Here is a 12,702-nt window from a genome sequence, read left to right as displayed (position 1 = left end):
TGGTCCAGCTGCTTCAAGCACAGTATATTGAAAGCATATTAATATGACAGATAACTAGCAGCTGTTGTTGGAAATTTGACAAAACGAAGAGTAGATGTTGCTTCAGAGGATGAACTTGTGCTTTCAGGCAAAATGTCTTCCTTGATATTTTGCTTCTCTATGAGTTTTTCATTGCAAAGGCTGGGCCAGTGACAGTAAGAGGTCACATTCTTTCCAGATACAGCTCTAGCAAACGTAGCCATGACTTATAAGAAACAGATACACCGATGGACTCATTGTTCAAGGCACTGAATGACAGAGAAAAGGTGTTCTTAATCTCTCTGTAATTGCGCTCTCTGCTAAAGAAGATACTGTCATCTGTTAACCCTGCCTCTGATTTATTCCTGTCCACAGAATTATTTCTGTATTGAAGATTTGGTGATAGTGTATGTAGCAATACACATACTCCTGATGAAAGTCGTGTTCCAGAGGTGATCTGATCCATTTAACCATGTCTTCCCTCCTATGTTTTCATTTCAGACTTTGTTTTAAATTTTTTCCCAAAAAATACAGTTTAGTTAAAACACAGGAAAGCTACACTTTTCGTGACTAAAAGAAATATCATTTTCCTTTCTAACCATGGGGTTTTTTTGTTTCTTGTCTAAAATACTGCATGCTTGGCCTGAGAAGGAGAAAAAAACACCACAATCCATTTAACTGGCAACATTACATTTTTATTTTGTATTTAAATCTATCATCAAGACACATACTGCTTCAAAATTTATTGCTGTTATGATCCTACAAGTTTCACACAAATTCACTTTGCCTGTAACTGTCAAATACCGTACAGCTTCCGTAATAAGAGAGAATAAACATACACGTACTTTGATCTACTTCGCTGCTTCAAAGTTTAAAATGCAGTCTGAGAGCTTTTCCCTGCGTTTCAAAAAAACAGTTATTGAGACGAGTAATTATGAAAGTAGTAATTTTCTCACTGATGTTATTATTCTGTAATTGAGAGTTAGGAGGTAAGAGCATTATGTTTCTTTATTTTTTTCTCCCCATAGTGTAATATACAAGGCCTTTTGATTTATACCATTTTTCTTTTATAACTCACTCTGCCCTCAGGAACTGCAGTCAGGCAAAATGCAAGGAGACTAGCAGAATGCAGACAAACTGTGGAAGCATATATAAGCAACCTGACAAGCAAAAGCATTAAAAAAAAAAATAAATCTGCATTTCCAATAGACTTGCACCAGGAGTTCTTAAGCTTGTTTCTGGGCTAAGCCACATGGTAAGAGAAATATTGCCTTGTGTATTCTGTTTACTCCCATTCAGAAATTATGCTGACCTTCATTCTTTCCATAATTTTCTAGCATTACAGCAGCAATTACTTACATGGAAAAATGGTTTAACGTATGTTATACTTCTTTTAATGCAGTTTAGCATCTGGAAACTTGGAGGAAACAGTCTGCTTCCTAGGGCCCACATTTTGAGAAGTGCTGACTTAGGCCACAATCCCATGCAGTCACAAGGATGCAACTGTACAGAGCTCTTTGCAGATTATTGCAGGGGGCTGTATAACGTTACAAGTTGATTTTTTTTAAAGTTGCATTAATACTGTTTCAGGTATTGTGTTTTTTTCCATGTGTTGCAAATTGCACGTTAATAAGGTGTTTAAGGTTTATGCCCTTTTAGGAAAAATGTAACCATGTTGTTATGCAGTAGCCCAGTCCTGAGAAAAAGGAAACATTTGTTTATTTAAAAAGAAAAATTGAAGTTCTCTAAATAACAGAAGTGAAATCTCTTATTTACTTTTTTTGTCTTAGCTCCTGTGAAGTCTTGTTTCAATATCATTCAGAACTAAATTCTCTCAGATTGTTGTTTTCAACTCCTGTGTGGATCCTGAAAGGAGTAATTTCTGATTTGTTTGCCAGCTAGATCAAATTTTTAAGGCTGAAGTAGAGAAGGGAGTTATATTTTACACACAGGGTCAAATAACTCATAGGTTTTATAATCTAGAGAACATTCTTCATTGCAAATCCACAAGGATGAAGAATTTTGTACTATTTGCAGGTCTCTAGCACAAATTTTTCCAAGGTTTTACGAGCTCTGCAGGGAAAATGATGAACCTTGTAAAGCACATGTGTTCACAATACAAACGGTTCATCATAAATGTAAGCCACCGTGACTCAAGCCTTTCAGAAGGTACAAATAACAGCATAAAGCAGAGTCTCTCCTGCCATCTTTGAATTGTATATCGTGCTATCAGAGTTTGTCAGCTGCTTGGTGGGAAAGACTGCAAGTTCTGAGGGAGTCAAAGGTAGTTTAAGAGTATCGATCTTAATGATTGCCTGTGAAGCAACACCTATTAGAGGTCCCAAGGGACGAGAAGCCAAAACACATCTCAAGTTGTGCCGAAGCTCTGCCAAGGCCTTTTCTAGTTGTTCTGAGCTTATCACAGGCTGTGTTTGTCTGCTGTAAATTAATGGTGCCAGTATGATGAACTGTGACCCTAGCGCAAGGCCAACACTGTTTCTAATGAGTGGCAGTGAGTTTGCCCACTCTTCTGACCTGCAACAAGAGTCAAGAAATCTGAAGCTGGTGTCTAATAAGTGAATTATTTAATCAGCTTGCCCCCTGCCTCAGAAGTAGCCTCTCAACTGACAGAAAGTTTCTCACAAGTTAGATAGTCGGTCGCTTTAACCCAGAGCTGGATAACCTGTGTCATTCCCGACAGCTGTCCGAGCTACTGTTCTTAAAATTGTCCAGTGCTGCAGGTGCTGAAATTTCCACTCATAGGTTTTGCAAAAAGAAACTACAATATTTTGAAAAAGCTGTTTAAGAATGGATAAAATTGGTTGAACTTTGAAATGTGGAAGCCAAGTCTGATTTCTAAAGGGCCAAGAAGAAAATGGCAAAGGAGTGAAGCTGCGAGTTCAGGGCTGTAAACCCCCCCGACCTGCCTGCTGGGCGGTTTCACCACTAAGCCAAACCAGGCTGCACTGCAGGTCTCCTCCCTGCCTGGTTTTTTCATGCTTGTCAGGTGAACTGTCCAGGTTTAGGAGAAGCCTTTTAGTTTATCTTAAATCACCTTAAATCTCCAACTAAACTAAGACTTGCCCCTAGGTGAGACTGAGTCCTAAAAAGCAGCTAGATGCTCAAATGTGACTGAAATTATTTTGGCAATGCTAACAAAGCACTCCCTCTTTATGAATTCCGAAGTCTGATTTATGTAGGATGCAATGCTAGTGTAAGCTTGGGTGGAAAACTTCCATATGGCAGTCTCCGCTACAGCCTGCTCTCAGCCCCAGAGACCACCACCAGACTCATTTCACACCTCCAGCTTCCTTCTCTGGGGCCTGGGCCTGGTGAGGGGCACCAGGGTTGGACACAGCCCAGGGCGGCCAGGCAGGGCAGCTAGGCTGGGGCAGGACTGGAGGCCGGTGTCCTGCAGCATCACCGGGGCTGGGACAGACGGCCCCAGGCTGGGCTGGAAAGGGGTCCTGGGCCGGGGGTAGGGCAGGGAGGTCCCCGGTGGTGCTCGTCAGGGTCGTTAGGGCCTGTAAGTGCCCTCAGGTGCTGGCAGCCATTACACCAGCAGCTGGGCTGCAGCCTGGTGCGTGCCCTGGGCAGAGCCCTGTCAGGAACCGGGTGGGCGAGCGCAGTAGCCAGGCAGCCTCTCCCCTCTGGGGCAGGGCATCCCTGTTTGGCCTGGGGTCTCTGTGAGCCCCGTGCTGGCTGGAAAATAAGCTCTTCGTGCTGGGGGGCAAAAGACTGGCCTAACTGCCTTCACCCTCCACTGGGTGCTACCAGGCCGCGGGGCCAACGCCGCAGCCTCGCCGGGTACTGGGCATCCGACAGTGAGATGACACTGCTGTCTTCTGGGGTAAGCTGATGGTCTGGTGGGCTCTGACATGACAGAACTGTGAAGAGCTCCTTGCCCCTTGTGCTAGCTGATAAATGAAGTGAGCAGTCGGTCTTATTTCATGTTTTATCGGTCAGTGTCCTGATGAAAGGCAAGTGTGCGGTCTGCGAGCTGCATCTGACCCGGAGAACAGGAGCTCTGCCAGCAGGGAACTTACACTGCGGCGGGGTCTGTCCGTGCATCTGCAAGGATTTATATCCCAATGATTATGCTTGTTGGGCCAGGAAAGAAAGTACATGGCCAAATCCTGATCTCAATTGCACGTGTGCAGCTCCCAAGGCAGCAGGGCTGCGTCCTGGCTCAGCACACGGCCTGATGAGGTCTTGCATGATTGCAGCTAATGGGGATGGCACACTGGAGAGCCAGCAAACAACAGCTCCTTGTTTTGCTGTGGTCTCTGCACTGCAGCATCTGTTTTGCTTCATCATTTTTTAAAAGAAAACCACAAATATTTTTCACTAGGGAGCTGATAAATAACAGCGCTTACATTTTTTAAAAAGTTTTAGGGGGAGAAAAGTGATTCTTCTGCTGTATAAAGTCCTTATGTTTGGATTTGAGCATTAATTCGCAGATTGTCTCTTATTATTTTGTTCCCAGCTCAGGAAATCCTATGGGGTATTCTCCCTCAGGAAATCACATGGGGCGATGTCTTAGCTTGATTTATTTTTATTTGTGTATCTAACTTTCCACAGAATTGTCTTTCACAGCAGCGTTTTTTAATGGAGATTTGTATTTCTTGGAAAATTCGGCAGACTGGGGAGTATTTAACAATTCTTCAGTGATACTTTAAATGGAATTTGTTGCGACTTTGTGGATACACTTGATACTGGTTGATGGGTGTAATGCAGTAAACGAAGAGGCAATTTTAAAGAGCTGTGGTCAAAAGATTGTTGTTTTTTCAGTCTTAAAACAGCTGCCTGAGACGAAATGTATTCTAGCAAATGGCAGACTACACGTATAAACAGAAGCAGAGTTAGACTGAGTCTAGTCTTCGTGCTTCTCTAATACTTTGTATTTCTGTAGTACTTTCTGTCCTTGCTTCTAAATGAGTGTTTCATGTGGTCTGTGACAATTCTTGCAGAGAAGTGGTTTTAGCCCCCATGCCTTTCCTATTCTTGAGGTGACAGAAAAGGTTTAAAAATTATCTATCAAAAACTGTGGTGAGGTCTTTGTAAAGAGAAATCTTCAAAGGTTCGTCTTATGATTTCAAAGTTATGAAGGGTAGGTTCTGAGGTGAGCTCAGATATTTTTGTAATAAGAAATTATCTTTTTTATATATATAGTTCTCTAACAGCTCAAATACATACTGTCTTGTTTCTGAGTTTCTTAAGTAAATGTTGGTTTATGTATCGTTGTTTATCCAGCATCATAAATATACAAATGAATTTACAGAGCAAATGCATGGATTTGTTTGCACAACAATAACAAGGAGGTCAACAACAACAAAGCAGGAAAAACAGGGCACAAGTGTGAATTGGAAGAGGAGAGAGAAATCGCAGAGCTCTGCTCTGGTGAGACTCTCTCCCTATCAACTCCATACAACTCCCTGCTCTGACTTGGAAGAGCAGAACAGGAAAACCCTGCTGCTTCTAGAAGCTGGCGGCCTAAGCATAGGAGGCAGGTGGTCACCTCTTCTCCTGGACAGAGAAAGTGGCCTGCAATACTTCTCTGTTTGACAGAGGTATCCGCTCGGTTGGCTGGGATGGGGACTCTGTATTTTTACCTTGCTTTACGCTTATGTGCTGATGGTGGGCTCTGAAGTGGGGTTTGGAGTAAGCTGCTGTCTGTCTAAAGCTTTGAGCAATTTTTTGAAGTTATAGGATTAGGATTGGACCTTTTAAAGTTTACTGAAATAACATGATTAAATCAAAGCCAAGATTCTAATAACATTAGAGAATACCAAGGCAGAGGGCCTTATTTGGGTCCCTGCTATGAAGAATTGTAAAAGTTCTCTGTTCTATGCAAGCCTTTTATGACCTTTAAAACAAAAAACCTTTTACGTTTCATGACTGAGCAGAAGTAACTTTTAGCTACGAGAAAGGTGTATCTTTGTTTACATCATGGTACAAATGTTGCTGAAGTGCTTGAAAGACTTTGTGTAGACTTGACTATTACAATACTGATTTTTCTTTTTATTATATTTCTCTTTCTGTCAATATTTCTGACTGGATTTGTTAAAATTGTTTCACAACTCTTTCTTTCTCCAGTAATTCCTTCACTATAATTGGATTGTATATTTTCCACTGTTGTGCAGCATAATGTAAGTACTGGGTACTGAAGTGTATATTATTACTTTAAAAACTCTGATTGGGTGACAAGAATTAATTACAATTATGAATTATTACATAAATCTCCTGTTCTACAGTGAAATGCTGGCACTGGATAATTAGCTGGTGGTAATCTGTGTCTTCAGTTTTGGATAGTCCAATGAAGATTTGATGTTTCCTTTCCTGAAATAAACAAAACCAACTTCTGAACTGTCAGAAAACAACAGTAGTTCTTAAGGGCTAATCATTACCAGCCTTTGCCGTGGGGTTGTAATTGTTTCATGAATTCTCTTTCAATCAGGAAAAAATAGACTTAAGTGCCCATAAAAGTTTTTATGCTGCTATGATTTCCTCCTGCCTCATCTTCCTCCTCCCAATTTATGGCTTTATTCCACTGTCTCTGTTACTAAGCAACACTGTATATGGTTTTCATGCAAATGACTTCAAACTCTCATAGTGAGGCAGAATAACATCAGGTTAATTTCCTGATTAAAATATGCTACAAAGAAGTGCTGTGCACTAAAAAACCCAGAGAAGATGGCTAGGAAGTTGCCTCACAGCATAAGGAAATAAAGTATTTAATTTTTTTGTATTTTCTAGATTGTCTTGTCTATATGTAAAACAACCTTTCCAAGCAGCTGGATCAAATACTTGGTTCCATCACTTTGACTTGATGTGTTCTGTGTTGAACCGCCCAGCTGATTGCACGGTGTATATGCCATGATGATGCGAGTATTCTTGTGGTTGCATGCTGTATTTTCATCTCTACACAAGAGGAGATAAAATGGTTGTTCAGATGCTATTTTTGCTCCATTTCTAAAATTAATGGTAGTATGTGAGCCTCTTTTAGAACTGAGTGTTGTCCTCTCATTCAAGCCAATACTAAAATTCCAGCTGACGTCATTGTGAAAACGGATCAACCAGTGTTTGTGGCTGTTTGATAAATTTCTTTTATACACCACAATGACACTCTCCATATTCTTAAATCTTCTTCGATCTTAAATATTCTCTTCAATATTGTTCATTGAAGGTGATTGCATCTTCTTCTCTTTTTTCCATAGTCTTAAAAATGCAAAGTCTCATTTAACAGACTAGCTATTATAATCCTGTCCATACAGCAATACCATTTTAGCTGGAAATAAAACATATTTCAGTACCGCACTACAGAAATCTTAGGAGCAGTGTTCAGACTGCAATGTTTGCTCACAGGAGCAGCTGTGGCAGGCTTATGGCCAATGTCTGCAGAACTGCTTTGACTTTATTTCTCTAAATCAATGCCAATGCTTGCTGTTACAAGGTGGAATTTCAAAGTCTAAATGTAGAATATTAAAGGGTTTAAAGTATACATAAATGCATGATTGCAACTTGGATTCCTGTAATGCCTGAAGATTTATACCTTTCAAACACCCTGAGGTAATATTGAGTGTTCAGACAACTTCTGCCCTTTTAGATATGCTGTTAGTTTGAGATCTACCCATTTTCAGTGTAATGAAAGTAATGGTGTGCAATGCAGCTCTAGGAACCACATCTGCATTGACCCATCTTCAAGTGTTTCTTGTTCTGTGTTTCTTTTTTTTTTTTCCCCCCTCTCTTTAAAAAAATACTTTATCCCCTGTTACTTAGAGGCCCTCTGAAGGAGAAATACTGAAACGACTGCCAGCAAAATCCTGTCAAATGCACAGTCAGCAGAATGAGTAGTAGACCAGAAATCTAGTTTAAATTTTAAAAATATCTTTAAATCATGATTCAGAACTTGTGCATAAGAATGTTTGTTTGTTTTCAGATTTTGTAGAGAACTCCCAAGAGAATCGCACTGTGCTTTTGGGAAGTCAAACATTTCCCAAATGTAAAGCACAGAGAGAAAGTCTTAGACACCTTTCTTTTTTTCCTGTGAAAACACACATATAAAAGCAATGTGGGCTTAACGCAGTTATGGAGCATGCCCTTAGTACCGCCGCTGTGTTTATCTCCAGTGCTATAGTGTGCTTAACAGCTATGCATGAAATACTCTCATTGGGTTAGAAGGACATATAGTAGAAAAAACAAAAGTTAAATGTAGACATGGTTAATTAAATACAAGGCTTTGCCAAATAAAAAACAAACCATAGTGTGTATTTGCATACTTGCAGCAGTGGCACATATATGATACGTGCTGGGTGGCAGGTGGTGTTACGCATTATCAGTAAATGCCATACTGCAGGCATTGCAGGTATTCCATCGTCTCTGTTTCTTCAGGATGTCGCTACCTCCATGGCTGTCCTAGGCCAGAGGAGGAAACGTTATTTGCAGTAAGTGAGACTGGATTCCACAAACGTATGCAAAGCACACTAACGCTCTGTGCACAAAATTTGAATGCTGGGGGCGATGACCTGCTTGTAGCTGGAAGTTATGGAGCTTTGCAGCATCAATCAGCGGCTCCTGGGACATAGGCAGATAATCAGTTAAATGATATTGCAGGAGAGATAAAGGTTTGTTCTATCACAGAACAACCTTGTCAAAATATTTGAATTAACTTGACAGGAAATTCAGCCTTTAAACAGCTCCAAGATAAGCAGTGAAGTCTAAGGAAAATTTTATCTTGCATGTAAAGTTTGCAGTCTTCTTTTGGGTTGGAGGTAGGAGGTCAACATTTGGCATATGCCTTTAGATGTGGTTTTTTTTGTTTTTTTTTTTTTAAATGTACTGTATACTTTTCTAGTGTCTTAACAGTATCGTGATTCAGTTCCACATTTAAATCCAACATGTACTTGTGGGTCACAGTAATGAATGGTGATGTTTTGGCACTGACCTGAAAATTATTTGATATGCACGTTAGTGTTGAGTCCCACAAGAAAACTGTAGTTAGATGCTTAAAGAAAGGATAGGTAAAAGAATTGTAGGAGCATATCCCTTGGTAGAACATTATCTAGACTTGAGCAATAAGTACAATGTATTTTTTCAATAAACATTTAAAGCTTTCTTTAATTAACAGGAAATTGAGTCACAAACCTTGTTGATCAAAGCAAAATTACGTACAACTGCAGAATCTCTGGGGTATGAGCTGTACAGATAATGTACACTTTCATTTAGAATCCACTGTTCTCGTCGGACTCTGTTCTGCTACCTGTGTTGAGTTAAAGCTAAAAACACAGTTACTTGGAGGTTTCACGAGAAACAAACCTTGGAAGAAACAATCTAACCATATGGTGTGAAGATTAAGTTAAATCACCATTTCTTTAAAGTTATTTTGGATTGTTTAATATTTTCAGTATTTTAAAATACAATCAGTCTGATGTGGATGTTTCTGTGAAAAATGCTTACTTTTTTTGCACAGTTATATTAGATGGAAACCTGTCTAAAATGGGTCAAATTTTTCTGAAACAGAGCAATGCATATCTGCTGTCTACTCTCATGTAAAAATTACAGATGACAGTACAGAAAGCTATCACAGATAAGCAGAGAAATTCAAGAATACCAGAAATAAAATTTTGCTGGATTTAACACGTATACACTGCACTGTATATTACAGTCTAGTATATAAAGTATGCCTTTCTGCATGCTTCTTTACAGTTCTATCTGGAGTAATCATACCACAAAAACCAGGTTCCACATGAACAATTCTCTAGCAGGTAAAATTACATCTCATGTTTCATGTATTTATGATCTGTCTTTGAAAGGTGTTCTGCAAGTCATATGCATTCCCTCACTTTATAGGTGCACTTATACAGAAAGAGGGCTTTGGGTCTGCAAATTTTTATCGTGCTTGGAGGCTTTTTACAGTGCAAAACTGAATCCTTAAAAAAGCTACTTAAATGAGTAAAAAACTTGTGAAAACAAACTTATTTTAGATCCTTTACTATTTCATAGGTACTCAGCTAAATTAAATACACATAGCACTGCTATAACATACTATATCTTTCTGAAATAATTCTATTTTTGTTTTGGTTTCTGGGGTTTCTTCTGTGTGTGTTTGTATATTGTGTGAGAAACTAAGCACGAGGAGGAGTTCAGGCTAGGTCGGCAAAGCCCTTGTAAGTCTATATGCAATACATTGTCCTACTCTCCTGGGCATATAATTATCTGATGGGTTTCTAATGCATAATTTAACTTTTTTTTGGAACTAAAAGTCAATAGTGGCAAATTGGCTGCTAATCTTATACACATCCATTGACTAAAACATTTCTGGTTATTCATTCAGTTTCATAAAAATGGTGAAGTTGACATTTGCTTCCAATATTAGTTGGAGATACTTGAAAGTCTCTGTGTGTGCCCATGTCCAGGTTTGTTCCTCACTCATAACAGAAAACCTTTCAGTATTTTATTTTCTACTCTTCTGGCTTTCTTCTTTTCAATGAGAGAGAAGCTTTTTGGTTCACTCTGGTTTAAAAATAAAAAAATAAAATTTTTAAAATTTTATTTAATGGCAGGTTGAAATATTTTCACAGTTTTATATTTGTTCAGCAACGGTCTTTGCTTTCCACCCTGTTCTAACAATTTTTCACCCTCTGATTAGGCTGTAAAGCTCCAAGGGCTCATATGTCTCTCTGTGTATGTACACCTCCTCCTGTACCAGGGCCTGTGCTTCACTGTAGCCTCACAGCACTGCCAGTATATAAAGCTGAGGAATAATTAAAATACATAGAAAATAAGTTATTCAGTAGATAAGCTGTAAAACTTCACAGGCCAAGCCTTTTACCATTTTTCATTTTTTTCCAGTGTGTGACACTATAAAACAGAGTATGAAGTGGAGCTTACAAGGCATATGCAAGATTAAATTCAATTTTATTTTCATACAAATTTGAAATGGAAATATGTGATCCATACTACCACTCTTTTGACAAAAAAAAAAAAAAAAAGGCACCAATCCCCTCTTATAAGGCTGAGGGAGCTGGCCTTGTTTAGCCTGAAGAAGAGAAGGCTGAGAGGGGATCTTATAAATGCTTATAATTATCTCAAGGGTGGGTGTCAGGAGGATGGGGCCAGATTTTTTTCAGTGGTGCCCAGCAACAGGACAAGGGGCAACGGGCACAAATTGAAGCATAGGAAGTTCTGTCTGAACATGAGGAAGAATTTCTTCACTCTGAGGGTGACGGAGCCCTGGAACAGGCTGCCCAGGAAGGCTGTGGAGTCTGCTTCTCTGGAGATATTCAAGACCCGCCTGGACAGGGCCCTGTGTAACCTGCTGTAGGTGACCCTGCTTCGGCAGGGGGGTTGGACTAGATGACCCACAGAGGTCCCTCCCAACCCTGACCATTCTGTGACTCTGTGATTATGCTAGAACCTGATCCTATTTCCACTGAAGCCACTGTACAATGTGGCACTACTCAGAAACACCAAAGCTTATTCTAAAAAAGTGGATATATTTACATTGAATACTCAGCTACAGGCAGCCTGAGGCTAGCTTTTCAGGGCCATTATTCATAATGTAATGTGATGCGATCCTGTATTTGACACAATGTTCTCGGTAAATCTGTCCCTATAATTTCATTTAGCTTCTAGAAAGTTAGGCCTAAATTCTGCTTTAAACTCTAACCTGTATATAGGAAAATCAGCAATTTGTTAAGTATCCACTCCAATGAAACTTTATTAGCTTAGCCAGTTCTGGGAAACACATGTAAATGACTGAACTGCTGTTCTACATATGATTTTGGAGCTAGCCGGGTAGCTTTTCCACTCCCAATTGCAGATACAGCCTTTGTATTAAAAGGAATGAGGAATGGTGGTATAAAATATTACAGCATTAAATAGAAATACTTTGGTAAGGATTATATTGCCTAAGATATATATCTGTAGATATACTGATAATAGTGCAGTACTTACAATACAGCAACATATCACTTTGCTTTGAGTGGATTAATACAGCAGTGGAGATGGCTTTCAGAAAGACATCTGTGATTGATGTGTATGTTTTTAGTAATACTTCAGACAATGAAAGTTCTTACATAATAGTAGTAAACGTCTATAATATAAAACTTCCTGTTGAAATAGGAAAACATTAACAACCACCACTTCACAAATTACAACTGCACAAAAATATAAAAGAAAATAATATCTAATTCTTGTTACTTAATTTACCAAGTACTTTTACAGCTGCAGGCCATGGCAGTAGTCCATCAAAAAGATCGCGCAGTGCTGTTCTCAAACATGATCTGTACCTACTTCTTCAGTGTCCAGCCACATCTGCAGAACTCACTAGTGACAATGAGCTTGACAGCTCTGCCATTAACATTGAGGATTTGTTAGTTCGGCCTTGGTTGCGAGGTCGCTGTTGAAATGGACTTGATGATTGATAGAACAGCCTCATCACTCTGCACAAGCGGGTCGGATGATGGTCTGGCCAAGCCTGTAACGTGATGTAGGAGAGCAGAGCTGGAGACCCTGACCTTGGGAGTGGGTTAAGAATGGTTTGATACTTTCCAAACTAAGCAGGACATTATTAAGAAACTTAAAGAGCCCCTCAAAACTTTCTGGAAAATTTTACTACTTAAGGGAAAGATTTATTCTTAGGTGGTAGTGGTTTTTTTTTTTTTTTTTTAAATCTGTTGCAAA

The 12,702-nt window shown here is 39.5% G+C and overlaps 1 protein-coding gene across 1 annotated transcript in view; it reads right to left on the bottom strand.

Annotated features, from left to right (window-relative positions):
- Positions 1–9,190: 9,190 nt before the first annotated feature.
- AGTR1 (angiotensin II receptor type 1) overlaps positions 9,191–12,702 on the bottom strand; it is a 30,549-nt gene continuing 27,037 nt past the window's right edge. Inside the window, exon 4 of the transcript XR_012763641.1 lies at positions 9,191–12,496. The gene's annotated coding sequence lies outside the window, so the exon portion shown is untranslated. The remainder of the gene's footprint in view (positions 12,497–12,702) is intronic.

This window comes from Opisthocomus hoazin, chromosome 4, assembly GCF_030867145.1.
Source record: "Opisthocomus hoazin isolate bOpiHoa1 chromosome 4, bOpiHoa1.hap1, whole genome shotgun sequence".
Lineage (NCBI taxonomy): Eukaryota > Metazoa > Chordata > Aves > Opisthocomiformes > Opisthocomidae > Opisthocomus > Opisthocomus hoazin.
Note: the sequence above shows the minus strand (reverse complement) of the source record. Positions and strands in the feature narration are given on the sequence as shown.